Here is a 15,920-nt window from a genome sequence, read left to right as displayed (position 1 = left end):
TTCGTTTTTTATTTTGGGTGAATTTTTAGATGGTCTTTTGTATTCTCCTAGCCTCTCCAAATGCTTCAAAGTAGTGCTTTAAGTTATTATAATGGCTAGTGGGAATTTTAATCATGTTAGTGCCCATTTTCTAAGTAATAAACATGCACTTATCAATGTATTTGGTAAATGCATGGTAGTGGGAATTTATCTTTAGTATTCCAAGCCTAGGCTATAAATAAGAAGCTCATGTAATTCACAAATCACAATTTGAATTTTAATATATTTGAGTTTTCTCTATTGTGAGAGCTTTTCCTTTGTTCTTGGGTCAAGAACTTTTATAGTGTTGGTTCTACCGGCAGGTCGCGGTTAGGGTCTCACTTTTATTTGATAACTTTGGTTCTACCGGCAGGTCGCGGTTAGGGTCAAGTTCCTTACCTGTTTTCAAGACGGTCCTATCGGTCCCTAGATTGGATGATATGCTTGATGAGTTGCATGGTTCATGTTTGTTTTCAAAAATAGATTTGAAAAGTGGATATTACCAGATCCGCATGCAAGAAGGTGATGAATGGAAAACAGCATTTAAAACTAAATATGGTTTATATGAGTGGTTGGTGATGCCATTCGGCTTAACTAATGCACCCAGCACCTTCATGAGGTTAATGAACCATGTTTTGCATTCTTTCATTGAGATGTTTCCTTACGTGATCAAGTACAAGCATGGTAAGGAAAACATAGTGGCTGATGCATTGTCAAGAAGGTACGCATTGCTTACTTCTTTACAAACTAAATTACTTGGTTTTGAAATGAAAAAGAGTTTGTATGCCAATGACTCTGACTTTGGCCATGTATGGGAATCTTGTTCTACACATGCATTTGGTGACTATTACATGCATGATGGTTACTTGTTTAAGAAAAATAAATTGTGTGTTCCTATGTGTTCATTGCGTGAAATGCTTGTTAGAGAAAGTCATGGAGGGGGGCTGATGGGACATTTTGGTGTGAAAAAAACTTTGGAAATTTTGCAGGAACATTTTTATTGGCCTAAAATGAAGCATGATGTGCAATCTGTTTGTGATAAATGCATCTCATGTAAACAAGCTAAATCTAAAGTCATGCCCCATGGTTTATATACACCTTTGCCTGTGCCAGATCAACCTTGGGTCGATGTTTCAATGGATTTTGTGTTGGGTCTACCTCGATCCCCAGGTGGAAAGGATAGTATATTTGTTGTTGTTGATAGGTTTAGTAAAATGGCACATTTCATTGCATGCTCCAAAACCAATGATGCAACACATATTGCTGATCTTTTCTTTAAAGAAGTAGTGCGCTTACATGGATTGCCAAGAACCATAGTAAGTGATAGAGACGTAAAGTTTCTAAGTCATTTTTGGAGAACCTTGTGGAATAAATTAGGAACAAAACTCTTGTTTTCTACAGTTGCGCATCCCCAAACGGATGGGCAGACTGAAGTGGTAAATAGAACTCTTACTACCTTGTTGCGTGCTATCATTCAAAAGAATTTGAAAAATTGGGAGAAATGTTTGCCACATGTTGAATTTGCTTATAATAGAACATTTCACTCAACTACTTCTTATTCTCCTTTTGAAATTGTATATGGTTTTAATCCTCTGACTCCTTTGGATATCTTACCTTTGCCCACTAATGAGTTTGCTAATTTGGATGGTAAAAAAAAGGCAGATGCTATTAGGGAGCTGCATGCAAAGGTTCGAGCCAACATTGAGAAGAAGAATAAACAGTATGCAAAGCAAGCTAATAAGGGGCGAGTAAAGGTTACTTTTGAGCCCGGAGATTGGGTTTGGGTTCATATGAGGAGGGAACGTTTTCCGAATCAAAGAAAATCCAAACTGAACCCAAGAGGAGATGGGCCTTTTCAAGTTCTAGAGAAGATCAACGATAATGCCTACAAGCTGGATTTGCCAAGTGAGTATGGAAATATCAGTGCCACTTTTAATGTAGCTGATCTATCTTTGTTTGATGCAGGTAACGGATCAGATTCGAGGACGAATCCTTTCGAAGAGGGAGGGAATGATAGAGATGCGACCAACCCATCCGGAGATCCTTTGAATGGAATAGGAGGTCCTATGAATAAGTCCAAGTCAAAGAGGATGAATCAAGCATTACAAGGCTTAATCATAAAGATCAATGAAAAAGAAATTCAACATGCATCAGAGGCTGCACCAAATTGGGTCACTTTCTTACAATTGGATCAAGATGCTTTGAGCCCAACTTGAAGCCCAATTTTCTCCATTTTAATAAGCAATTTTCGTTTTTTATTTTGGGTGAATTTTTAGATGGTCTTTTGTATTCTCCTAGCCTCTCCAAATGCTTCAAAGTAGTGCTTTAAGTTATTATAATGGCTAGTGGGAATTTTAATCATGTTAGTGCCCATTTTCTAAGTAATAAACATGCACTTATCAATGTATTTGGTAAATGCATGGTAGTGGGAATTTATCTTTAGTATTCCAAGCCTAGGCTATAAATAAGAAGCTCATGTAATTCACAAATCACAATTTGAATTTTAATATATTTGAGTTTTCTCTATTGTGAGAGCTTTTCCTTTGTTCTTGGGTCAAGAACTTTTATAGTGTTGGTTCTACCGGCAGGTCGCGGTTAGGGTCTCACTTTTATTTGATAACTTTGGTTCTACCGGCAGGTCGCGGTTAGGGTCAAGTTCCTTACCTGTTTTCAAGACGGTCCTATCGGTCACGTATCATAAACTCATATTTTTTTAACATTAAAGTGTAACACAAAAAAATACACTTTCTTGTAAATATTGTTGTGATCAATAGCATATTTCTTATGTCAAAAATAAAAATAGCGTAATATTTTTGTTATGAAAATCAATTTTGTGCTTAAAATTTATTTTTGCATTTGATTGGTAATTGTATCATAGTCAATAGATTAAATTTGACAAATAAACTTGTGAAATTATGTTAATTTTCTGACTTTTTATAAGTGTAATAAATTTTTTAGAGAACAAAATTATCTAATTTAATACGTGATTTTTATTGTGAAGACCGAGTGACACAATTACGTTTTTCCTGAAAAGAATGTAAGAAATAAATTATGTTTTTCTTTCGTTACTTGAGGACAAACAACAGTTTAAGTTTGGGCTTGTGATGACAGGTCTGTTGGAGATGCCCAAGATCCAATCAATTATGTAACCAATTTTAGACTTAATAAATATTCATTATCTTGTTTACTGTTTAGTGAAATAGTTAATTTGATAACGTCCTTGATTAAAACTATAGACTTGTTATCATGATAGAGATTATGATAATGAGAAACAAGTCTTTTATTATTTTTAATCTAAATTGTTCTTGACCGTATGATTATTATGAGTAGGACATCAATAATTCGGATAGATCAATATATATGTGATAGTCTTTATTGGATAAAGATTAATAAGTCTCATTTATTAAATTACATATATAGATGATACATATAGTGATGTGATCATTGAACTGACTCGACTGAGAATTTTTAATGGTCGATATTACCTTAAAATGTCAATAGAAAAATTCTCAAGAAAAAATATAATGATTTTCTTTGACCTGAGATTGTCATGGTAATTAACATGTTATTTATTGTATTTTGATTCTGAACACCTAATACCTTAGGGTGCTAGTTGAAAGGATATTGGATACGATTAAATACTTGTATAATTAATGACTAATCAAGATGGGATCCGTCAACTCTTGGTAATGAGTTTGAACTCTGTGATAAAAAATTAAAACCCTGGCCAGGGAAATTGAATGAAAGAAGAAATGAGTTTCTTAAGTCATGTATGTTAACTTATTAGAGTTTGACAATTGTACCATGCTCTAGAGTTAACAAGAGTTGTAACGACGGAAGAAAAATATTATATTATTCTAACTAGTTCTTGAAAGTAAAATAATACTTCATACTATCTGGACGTTAAGGAGTGTTACTAGACGCCTACCTTGATTAATATATTAATTTGATTAATCTATTACCAGTTTAGTATTGAACCTACAGGGTCACACACAAACGAGTGTTCTAGTTCTTGCTAAAGAATTATTTTATTATTTGATGATTAAATTGAAGAATTTAATTAATCAAAAATATAAATTTTCTAAGTGGAATATTATTGTATTTTTTGCTAGTACAAAGAATACAAATAATATATATATATATATATATATATATATATATATATATATAATGTGAGCATATTATAATTATTTATTTTTGAAATAAATAAAAATTAAATTAAATAAGTAAATGTTAGTGTACGTCACATATTATCAAATGATTATGTATATTTATATATAGAAATTGATAAGAGTCAATGGTTGATCATATATGTATATATATGGAATCAACTGTACGACTTTATATATATATATATATAATTACATATAATTATATGATTATGTGATATCATATTGGTCAATCATCATCATGAGAAGAAACGGTTTTTTTTAGTAAATTAACATTAAGATATGTTAATTGCTTTTTATCATCATTGACCATATGAAATTAAAAGGTTATTAAGTTTAGTTAATACCTCCTATTTGATGAGAGTGTGTGTGACTTATAAAAAGACCTTACGTGATTTGATCACAACACACAACACAACAACAAAATACAAGATAGAAATATGCTCTAGTTTTTCTAGTTCCACTACTCAAAGGTTGAGGGTAAGAATTGGTCTCGGTGTGGATACACGTAGAGTCTTCATATCATTGAAGAATTTTTCATGCTTCAAGAATTGATACAAAGGTACACTTTTAGTATCTAATTTATAATTTTATAATTTAAGCGCAAAATAGATCCAAACTTTATTCCGTTGCATGTGTTATGAACACTATTTTTACTTTAATTGGTATCAAAGCGTTGGGTCTTTTGTGTTTAAATTATAATTTAAATAACCATAACAAAGCTGAAATTTATTTTCTTTGAAGTAATCATCGTTACGGCAATATATTGATATTTTAAAATTACAAATTTGTGATGTAACGACGATTGCTAGCTTGTTATCTATTTAAAATACATGAGATGTATATTTATTTATTTTCGGAATCTTCCAGTACATGTGCATATTAAATTTCGTAAGTTTTCTATATCATATATGATGATAAATAAATAAACTAATTGCATATGTTATATGAATTTCGATTTCCTTATGCTTTCCTGAACGTATGTTTTTCTGCATTGATATACATATATACGTGCTGATATTATTTATATCAAACATACCTATAAAGTTATAATAGTAATGTTAAATATGTATTGTGCATTACTTGTATATGATACAACTTTAATGTATAATTAATTATTAGTAATAAGAAATGACCTGACAACCAGGAGGCTTATAATTAATAATTAATTATAATAAATGGTAAAAATGTTTTATTATAATTAGTAGTAAAATTCAAGAGTGAATCTGACTACCAGAAAACTTGTAATTAACGACTAATTATAGCATATGATGAATACTTTAAAATTAATTATATACTTAACGTCTGGACTACCCGGAGGAGTGATAGAATTAATTTATAATTTATAATAAATATATACACCAATATGATTGACCTGACAACCAGGAACTTATGTGGTATGATATTTATTTTTGTATAAGATACATCATGACTTAAAATTTATATATGAGAAACGACTTGACAACCAAGTGTCTTATATATATTATTTTTAAGAGATCTCCCATTTTTATTTTTTATTTTAAAAGATAAAATGTTCTCACTTCATAAATTTTTTATATGATAAAACAGTATGTCTTCTCTTTCGCTCCGCGGAATACTTGAATCTGGAAAATTGGTTGGACCCAATTATGATGATTGGTACCGTAACATGAGAATTGTTCTCATGCACGAAAAACTAATCGACATCATTGATAAGCCTGCTGTGACTGCACCGGTTGATCCAACCAATGTTGAAGCTACCAAGACTTATGAGAAGTACTTGGAGCAATGTCTCACTACTAAGTGCATCATGCTAGCTTCCATGAGTTCTAACCTTCAGAGGCAACATGAGGATATGAATCCATCTGAAATTATCGAACATCTTAAGAAGATGTACGGTGGTCAAAGTAGGACAGCTAGATATCAGCTGTCTAAAACTTTGTTCAGGTCCTCATTGAGTGAAAATGATCAATTTGGACCCCATGTGCTTAAGATGATTGATCTCATCGAACAACTTGAGAAGTTGGGGTGCAATATTGGGAAAGAGCTTTCTCAAGACTTGATTCTGCAATCACTTCCTGATTCATTCTCACAATTTGTTGTGAATTTTAATATGAACAAGATGGACTCTGATTTGCATGAGATGCTTAACTTGTTGATTGATTATGAGAATCAATTTACCTCTGAAAAGAAGAAAGGAACTGTCATGGTTGTTGGCAAGACCTTTAAGAAAAAGGACAAAAGAAAGCTTAATCCAAAAAAGAAACCTTTTGGACCTACTGGTGGTGTGACCAAACCTAAGCACAAAAGGGTCAATGTCAATCAAGTTGGTGTTGAATGCTTCTACTGTAAAGAGAAGGGGCATTGGAAGAGAAATTGCAAGAAGTATCTTGATTCTCTGAAGAAACAAGGTAAGATATTAATGAAAAATGTTTTCATGATTTCTTTAACTGTTACAGATCCTACAATATGGGTATTAGATACTAGTAGTTGTTTTAACGTCTGTAATACGTTACAGGGACTGCGGATAACCAAAAGGCTGAATAAAGGTGAAGTGAACCTTCAAGTTGGGAATGGAGCAAATGTTGCTGCTGTAGCCATAGGATCAGTCTCATTAATAATGCCCACTGGCAGAGTGCTAGTGTTAGATAATTGTTATTACGTTCCAGAATTTATTTCAAATGTAATTTCAATTTCTATGTTGGACAAGCGTGGTTTTCGTATTACCTTTAATAATAATATTTGCTCTATTTATCATAATGATGATTTATATGCTAATGGTTGTCTCCAACGGGACATATATGTCTTACCGAATGTAAATTATAACTCTATTTTGCATGTTTCTTCCGGTTTCAAGAGACAAAGAGATAATCAATTAAATAAAACTTACCTTTGGCATTGTAGGCTCGGTCACATTAGTGAGAAAAGAATTAACAAGTTACACAAGGAAGGTTACCTTGATAATTATGATTATGAATCATATGAAACTTGTGAATCTTGTCTCAAAGGAAAAATGACTAAATCTCCATTTATTGGAAGTGGAGAGAGAGCTTCTGAATTATTAGGACTAATACATACAGATGTTTGTGGACCTATGAAAATTCAATCCAAAGGGGGATATTCTTATTTTATCACTTTCACTGATGATATTTCTAGGTTTGGATTTTTGTATCTTATGAAACATAAATCTGAATCATTTGAAATGTTCAAAAGATTTCGCTGTGAAGTTGAAAAACAAACCGGTAAAAGCATCAAAATCCTTAGATCCGATAGAGGGGGAGAATATCTTAGTAATAATTTCATTGATTATCTAAAAGAGAATGGGATTCTCTCACAGTGGACACCTCCAGGTACACCACAACACAATGGTGTATCTGAAAGGAGAAATCGAACCTTATTAGATATGGTTAGATCTATGATAGGGTTCACTGATCTTCCATTAAATTTATGGGGATATGCTTTGGAAGCTGCTGCTTATCTTCTAAATAAAGTGCCTTCGAAATCTGTCTCTACAACTCCATATGAGATATGGAAAGGATGTAAACCAAATCTAAAACATATTAGAATTTGGGGTTGTCCTGCTTATGTTAAGAGATTGCAAACAGATAAACTTGATGTGAGGTCTAGTAAGTGTAGGTTCATTGGGTATCCAAAAGAAACAATGGGTTATTATTTCTACCATCCTTCTGATCATAAAGTGTTTGTGGCTAGAGGTGGAACCTTTCTTGAAAGGGAATTTCTTGCTGAAGGTAGCCATGGTAAAGAAATAGAGCTTGATGAAGATCAAGAAAATGATGAAACCCCAAATGCTCAAGAAAGTATGAATGAGGTTGAACATCCTTGCTTTGATATTTTAAAATTAACACCAAGGATACCAACCTCAACTACTTTAGCTCAAGAACCACTTACAGTTCAAGAACAGGTTAATGAACCAATCTTAGAACATGTTCAACAACAAATCAATCCAGTGCAAGAGCCTCTTAGAAGATCTAGTCGAGAACATCGTGCACCTAAAAGATTAAATTTAATGGTGCAAGATGACACTTCGAATGAGGATTATCATAATGATGATGATCCTAAGAGCTATAAAGAGGCTATGCAAAGCTTGGATCGTGATAAATGGCAAAGTGCTATGGAATCTGAAATGGAATCGATGAAGATCAACAAAGTTTGGACTTTGGTTGAGGCTTCAAAGGATATTAAATCTATTGGCTGTAAATGGGTTTACAAGAAAAAGATTGGAGCTGATGGAAAGGTTGAAACCTATAAAGCTCGTCTTGTTGCCAAAGGTTATCGTCAAAAGGAAGGAATAGATTATGACGAAACCTTTTCCCCTGTGGCAATGATCAAATCGATTCGTATTCTACTCGCCATAGCAGCATACTATGATTATGAAATATGGCAAATGGATGTAAAAACAACTTTCCTTAATGGTGAGCTAAAAGAGGAAGTGTATATGACACAACCTGAAGGGTTCACATCCATGTCTGATCATAACAAAGTATGCAAGTTGCAACGATCAATCTATGGATTGAAACAAGCATCTAGAAGCTGGAACATTCGTTTTAACAATACAATTGAAAAGTTCAATTTTGTTAAATGCGAAGAAGAACCTTGTGTTTACAAAAAGGTAAGTGGGAGCACTATCATTTTCTTAGTGTTATATGTCGATGACATATTACTTTTTGGAAATGATATACCAGCAATGCAAAGTACAAAGGTTTGGTTATCTGAACAATTCTCCATGAAAGACTTAGGGGAAGCAGTCTATATCTTAGGAATAAAGATTTATAGAGATAGATCTAAAAGGTTGCTTGGACTCTCTCAGTCTATGTACATTGATACCATCTTAAGGAGGTATAACATGAAAAATTCCAAAAGAGGGTATTTACCCGTAGGAATTGGAGTTACTCTTAGTAGGGAGGATTGTCCGAAAACTCCCGAAGAGAGAGAGAACGCATGAGTAGAGTACCATATGCTAGCGCAGTGGGAGCTATCATGTATACCATGACTTGTACACGTCCTGATGTCGCTTATGCACTTGGTGTAACTAGTCGATATCAAGCAAACCCAGGTGAGGAACATTGGAAAGTGGTTAAGACCATTCTTAAGTACTTAAGAAGAACTAAAAACCAATTCCTCATCTATGGAGATTCTGAACTAAAACTAAAAGGTTTCACTGATGCAAGTTTTGCATCTGATAGAGATGATAGTAAATCTATTTCAGGCTATCTCTTCACCTTGAATGGTGGTGCCGTAAGTTGGAAAAGTTCCAAACAAGTTACAGTAGCAGATTCGACTACTGAAGCCGAGTATATAACAGCAAGTGAGGCTGCTAAAGAGGCTGTTTGGATGAAAAGTTTATATCTGAACTTGGAGTGGTCCCTTCGATAAAAGATTCTGTACCATTATTGTGTGACAATAATGGAGCGATTGCTCAAGCAAAGGAGCCAAGATCACACCAGAAATCGAAACACATTCTTCGATGATATCACTTGATCAGAGAGATTATTGAACGTGGTGACGTCAAGATTGAAAAGGTGGATGGAAAAGAGAATGCAGCAGATCCATTCACCAAGGCACTTGGCATAAATGTCTTTGACAAGCACAAGTGGGGAATATGATTGAAATACATGACTGATTGGCTCTAGTGCAAGTGGGAGATTGTTGGAGATGCCCAAGATCCAATCAATTATGTAACCAATTTTAGACTTAATAAATATTCATTATCTTGTTTACTGTTTAGTGAAATAGTTAATTTGATAACGTCCTTGATTAAAACTATAGACTTGTTATCATGATAGAGATTATGATAATGAGAAACAAGTCTTTTATTATTTTTAATCTAAATTGTTCTTGATCGTATGATTATTATGAGTAGGACATCAATAATTCGGATAGATCAATATATATGTGATAGTCTTTATTGGATAAAGATTAATAAGTCTCATTTATTAAATTACATATATAGATGATACATATAGTGATGTGATCATTGAACTGACTCGACTGAGAATTTCTAATGGTCGATATTACCTTAAAATGTCAATAGAAAAATTCTCAAGAAAAAATATAATGATTTTCTTTGACCTGAGATTGTCATGGTAATTAACATGTTATTTATTGTATTTTGATTCTGAACACCTAATACCTTAGGGTGCTAGTTGAAAGGATATTGGATACGATTAAATACTTGTATAATTAATGACTAATCAAGATGGGATCCGTCAACTCTTGGTAATGAGTTTGAACTCTGTGATAAAAAATTAAAACCATGGCCAGGGAAATTGAATGAAAGAAGAAATGAGTTTCTTAAGTCATGTATGTTAACTTATTAGAGTTTGACAATTGTACCATGCTCTAGAGTTAACAAGAGTTGTAACGACGGAAGAAAAATATTATATTATTCTAACTAGTTCTTGAAAGTAAAATAATACTTCATACTATCTGGACGTTAAGGAGTGTTACTAGACGCTTACCTTGATTAATATATTAATTTGATTAATCTATTACCAGTTTAGTATTGAACCTACAGGGTCACACACAAACGAGTGTTCTAGTTCTTGCTAAAGAATTATTTTATTATTTGATGATTAAATTGAAGAATTTAATTAATCAAAAATATAAATTTTCTAAGTGGAATATTATTGTATTTTTTGCTAGTACAAAGAATACAAATAATATATATATATATATATATATATATATATATATATATAAATAATGTGAGCATATTATAATTATTAATTTTTGAAATAAATAAAAATTAAATTAAATAAGTAAATGTTAGTGTACGTCACATATTATCAAATGATTATGTATCACTACAAGAAAAACTGCATTTTGCGACCTTTAAAATGGCAGATTGCGACTGTTAGAAGGGTCGCAGATGTACAATTGCGACCCTTCCCCAACAGTCACGGATGTTGGGGTCGCAAGTGTCTTTTGCGACCCTTCATAGAACAGCCGCACCAACTGCCGCAAAAGGCACTGCGACAGTTGCTAAGGGTCGCAAATGAGGAGATTCAAATGGATTTCAAGGGACTTGCGACAGTTGGGGAAGGGTCGCAGATGCATAAAATTTATTTATAAAAAAACATTGCGACAGTTTGCAAGGGTCGCAGATGTTGAGTTAATTTAAAAAAAAAAATCAGTTTTTTCCTGAATTTTTAATAGAACTATTTACTAATAAAAAATATATAAAACTAAAATAATTCATAATAAAAAATATGAACAAATTCATAAACTAAAATATGAATTTTACATTCATATAAAATACAAACAAGTGATACAATAAGGTTTCTTAAGTTCCTAACATGAAAATTTAATCAATTATGTAGATGATATTTGGCGAGGAAGTTGTTTTGATCAACTAGAGATGAATAGACTCCAAAGAATGCTATGCTCTGTTTGGTGATTCTAAGTCTTCCGCCTAAAAATAAGTCAAAGATTATATAAGACACATCAAAAGTATAGAGAAAACAAGAAAATATTTTTCACAAAATACTCATTTCTAAAAAATAAAAAGTATAGGAAAATGAACATAAAAACATCATCAACTTCAATTATAAACATCATCAACTTCAATTATAAACATTAGCAGAAACATGTTTTGTGTATTGGATACTTGGTTTGGACTACTTGAGCTACTTGATACACATATATAATCTTTCTTCTAATCATGAATCGCAGAGTAACTTTCTATATGTCAACACCAACCACTAAAATGTTATCATATCAACAACTAAGTTAGTATGAAATCTAAACTAAATTATTATGATAAGATTACCACACTAGAACACAACAATCATAAGAAAAATCCAGAATTTCCATTGCAACATTCCATTGGCAGTTAGACACATAAACTCCATCAAAATACCTTACGAAAAAAATAAATAACATGGATTAAAATTTAGAACTAGTATCTCACCTTTTCAGAGACAAGTTTACTTGATGACAAGGAGTGCTATTAAATCAACCAAAGATAGCAAACTTCAATTAGGTAAAGATGCTGCAGAAAACAAAGACAAGGTGTTAATTGCTATTCTTTAAGGTTTCTATATAAAAAAACAGTACTGAGTTCATTAAAAATATCATCATAGTAACATAAAATGAACTATAAATATAAATAAAATATGATGATACACCTCAAATTTCATAATAGCAAAGGGGAAATTTTATACTAAATGAACAAAAAACATCAAACATTCCTAGAAATAAATGATCCTCTTGTTCATCATTCCAAGCTACCTGCACATAATCCAATCTTTCTACAATCACATAATCCTTTTGTTTACTATTTTCTTTAATTTCATCTTTAAACCTTTTCACCTCCACCTTTACTATTACAACTTATAGGCAGAACAGTCACAATCATAATTCTCATATAACAAAAACCATGGTTTGTAGAAATCATAAAAATCAATTTGATTTGATGCAAAATGATAAGACAAAGAAATCAAAAAGATAAAACGAGGCAATCTATAAGACGAGGAAAGCTAGTTATCTAGTACCTTAATGTTGACACCTATTTACTTGTAAACTATGATCCAATCTCTTGCAGTTAATCTTCACCAAATGACTTCATTCAAAAGAATCTCAAAATGGCTGCATCAGGACATAAGTAGATGATATATTTAAATTAAGAATTAAAAGCCATATTAGATGAGAATAGTGAGAAAAGAATTAAAAGAGAAGCCGTTAGTATATGGTGATTGTGACAGAATGAGAAAACTGAGAAAGCAGAAAAGCTCAAAACTCCTTCAGAAGAGCATGACCAAATAGAACCACAAATTTGACTCTGCATACCAATATTTAATATTATAAATGTATGTACATTTAACAAAAACAGGATATTTATAGATTTCTGTTTAACTAGGGAACCAATAAATAACCAAAATCCTTATGTCATTACCTGCCTCTTGAGAAGAAAGCTATCTATTTGGTCATCACAATCTTCTTGACCAATGACATTATTCACAGCTTCTATTACTGGAATGCTCTAAATGTATATATGCATAACATAACAATATTACATTCTTTCATTTAGTTGCCAAGCTGCTATTACTGGAATGGACTGCTTTTTTGTATCTTCACTAAAAACTTGACTCCATGCCTTTGCTTGTTCACTCTCGTTGTGCATAACAATAGGCACCTGCAGGCAAGTTAATGGTTAATTTTAGAAATTAGCATTTCAATACATTGCAGCAATAACAATTATAACAAAGACTAATTTTCTGGATTATTGTGCAAGTATTACTAGATTTAAATTCTTGTCATTTCAATTGAGTACTAGTCATTCAAAGTGTACCATACTTACTAATATTCTCTAAGCTTTGTAGAGAAAAAAATGATAGATACATATTGTGTTGTGTCACTCTTTTGACAGCTAAAGATAATTATTCATTCTCGCTACCTTCTTACGGCGGTGCTGGGTCATGGCAAGCATGGCTGTCATTTGTAGTGTATATTTATATATAGAAATTGATAAGAGTCAATGGTTGATCATATATGTATATATATGGAATCAACTGTACGACTTTATATATATATAATTACATATAATTATATGATTATGTGATATCATATTGGTCAATCATCATCATGAGAAGAAACGGTTTTTTTTTAGTAAATTAACATTAAGATATGTTAATTGCTTTTTATCATCATTGACCATATGAAATTAAAAGGTTATTAAGTTTAGTTAATACCTCCTATTTGATGAGAGTGTGTGTGACTTATAAATAGACCTTACGTGATTTGATCACAACACAACAACAAAATACAAGATAGAAATATGCTCTAGTTTTTCTAGTTCCACTACTCAAAGGTTGAGGGTAAGAATTGGTCTCGGTGTGGATACACGTAGAGTCTTCATATCATTGAAGAATTTTTCATGCTTCAAGAATTGATACAAAGGTACACTTTTAGTATCTAATTTATAATTTTATAATTTAAGCGCAAAATAGATCCAAACTTTATTCCGTTGCATGTGTTATGAACACTATTTTTACTTTAAGGTCATCTTACGTTATTCTTAGCATGTTTTTCAGTCATTTTCAGTTGGTTTTAGCAGCAAAAAGAAGGAGTATTATAACAATTGTCTATGATTTCGGGACTTTTATAATGTTTTCTATGTTTGAGTCTGTAATTATAGTTTTCCTGAAACATAGCAATTTTAGGGGGTTTTTGAATTAATTCACGAAGAAATCATGCAAATCGGCAAATCAAGAACATCCGAAGATTTGTGAAGAGTTTGGGAAGACCAACAATAAAGATTCAAGAGGCATCAGGAGACTTTACAATGGGAGGAATTCTGTTCTCATGTTCTGAGGCAAGTTATTTGAAGTCGAAGACCTAAAACGACGGAAAATCAGAGAAATTCTTCAATCTTAATTATAAACAACATTTCACTTTTTAGATCTGTTGAACAATTGATGTATTTAAACTATATTATTGACCAATAATTTATCCAAATACATAAATGTGAAGGGAAGTGATTTTTAAGAATCAAAACTTTGAAATACCTTGGTCGACATAAAAAGGCAGGTCCAATTTTGTGTTGCTTGATCTCTCATTCATAATTTTTTCTATGTCTTGAAATGATTTTTACCGTAGAATATCAAAATGTAAAATTCATTTTATTTTCCACTAGTCATATATTCTAATTTGCTGAATTTCACTCCATTTGATTACTCCATTTACTACAACCTAATAAAAATGTTTTGGTAATTAATATTCAGTTTACCATTTAATCGACGCAACAAATTATTTTCTAAAGAACCATATACAACCTAAACAAGACACTTTTTATGAAACAAAATGTTGAGACATTTTTTTATAAGATGAAACCTTATAAATTCACTTTCAAGTTATTTTAAATTGTATTCTCAAAAATGAATATTTATACTCCTTTCGGTCTTTATTTTGGTTCTATATTTACTCTAAGAAAAGTAATATCTTTTAACGTATGATTATTTTAAAAAGAATTTTTTAACCATTATTTAATATTTGTCGTTTTAATATTAATAAACGTATTTAATTGTTTCTAGATTTCTATGAACGTATATTTGTAAAAACATTCAAAAAGTTACAATAACTAATAATTTGATTTTCTCGATGTCAATTTAAGTGAGCTAATTTTACTTCTTAAGAAAAATTAATGATTGTCTTGGTTTAGTTTTTTTTCTACTTCTTATAATTAAGAGGGAATATTTGTTTAACGAAAACAGTAACAAGTACCTTAAGGACATTTGATAAGAAGTTTAAAGTGAAAATTTTATCTTTAAGATTAATGCATTTAACACATTGAAACATCAAAGCAACTTTTTTTTTTTCATGAAAATTATCATGAAAAACCCCCTTATTAACAAGACGCTTTGTTTAACAGTAACATGCAACGGTACTTATTGACACAATAGTGAAATTAAAGATTGCTCCTGTATGAATGCTTTAGTGCCAACTTACATGCTTTGTACTGCGTGCCTATATTTTCTCCTGCGTCGGTGATTGCAACGCTTCCTGTACCAAGAGATGCTATGGTCCCCTAAATATCAATGCATTATAGCATTGCATTATCTGCCAACTTACATGTTTTGTACTGCGTGCCTATTTTTACTCAGGTGCCCACTTACAACTTACATGATTGCAACGCTTCTTTAATAGCATTAAGTAATGAATGCCCTCAGGGCATTGGTTAAGAGGATAAAAGTAGAAATATTATATTGAGAAATAGTGAAAAGCTATGAATTTAAC

General features: G+C 31.7%; 2 long non-coding RNA genes and 1 pseudogene across 3 annotated transcripts; 2 read left to right on the top strand and 1 right to left on the bottom strand.

Annotated features, from left to right (window-relative positions):
- The first annotated feature begins 9,173 nt into the window (after positions 1–9,173).
- LOC146930229 (secreted RxLR effector protein 161 pseudogene) lies at positions 9,174–9,560 on the top strand (annotated as a pseudogene).
- A 1,820-nt stretch (positions 9,561–11,380) lies between these two features.
- LOC146930228 (uncharacterized) lies at positions 11,381–13,627 on the bottom strand. Of its 2 annotated transcripts, none has more exons than XR_015006302.1 (5): positions 13,582–13,627; positions 13,081–13,320; positions 12,680–12,966; positions 12,097–12,177; positions 11,381–11,598 (listed from the first exon to the last, which is right to left on the bottom strand). It is a non-coding gene; the product is annotated as an uncharacterized LOC146930228 (long non-coding RNA). The 2 variants fall into 2 exon arrangements; XR_015006301.1 differs by having other exon boundaries at positions 12,680–12,773.
- A 227-nt stretch (positions 13,628–13,854) lies between these two features.
- On the top strand, positions 13,855–14,681 carry LOC146930227 (uncharacterized). The gene is made up of 2 exons (XR_015008320.1): positions 13,855–14,084; positions 14,219–14,681. It is a non-coding gene; the product is annotated as an uncharacterized LOC146930227 (long non-coding RNA).
- The last annotated feature ends 1,239 nt before the right edge of the window (positions 14,682–15,920 follow it).

The sequence above is a fragment of the Medicago sativa genome, chromosome 4 (genome assembly GCF_051527215.1).
Source record: "Medicago sativa cultivar Bolivia chromosome 4, Bolivia_mono, whole genome shotgun sequence".
NCBI classification, from domain to species: Eukaryota; Viridiplantae; Streptophyta; class Magnoliopsida; order Fabales; family Fabaceae; genus Medicago; species Medicago sativa.
This window is presented reverse-complemented; position numbering and strand designations above follow the sequence as displayed.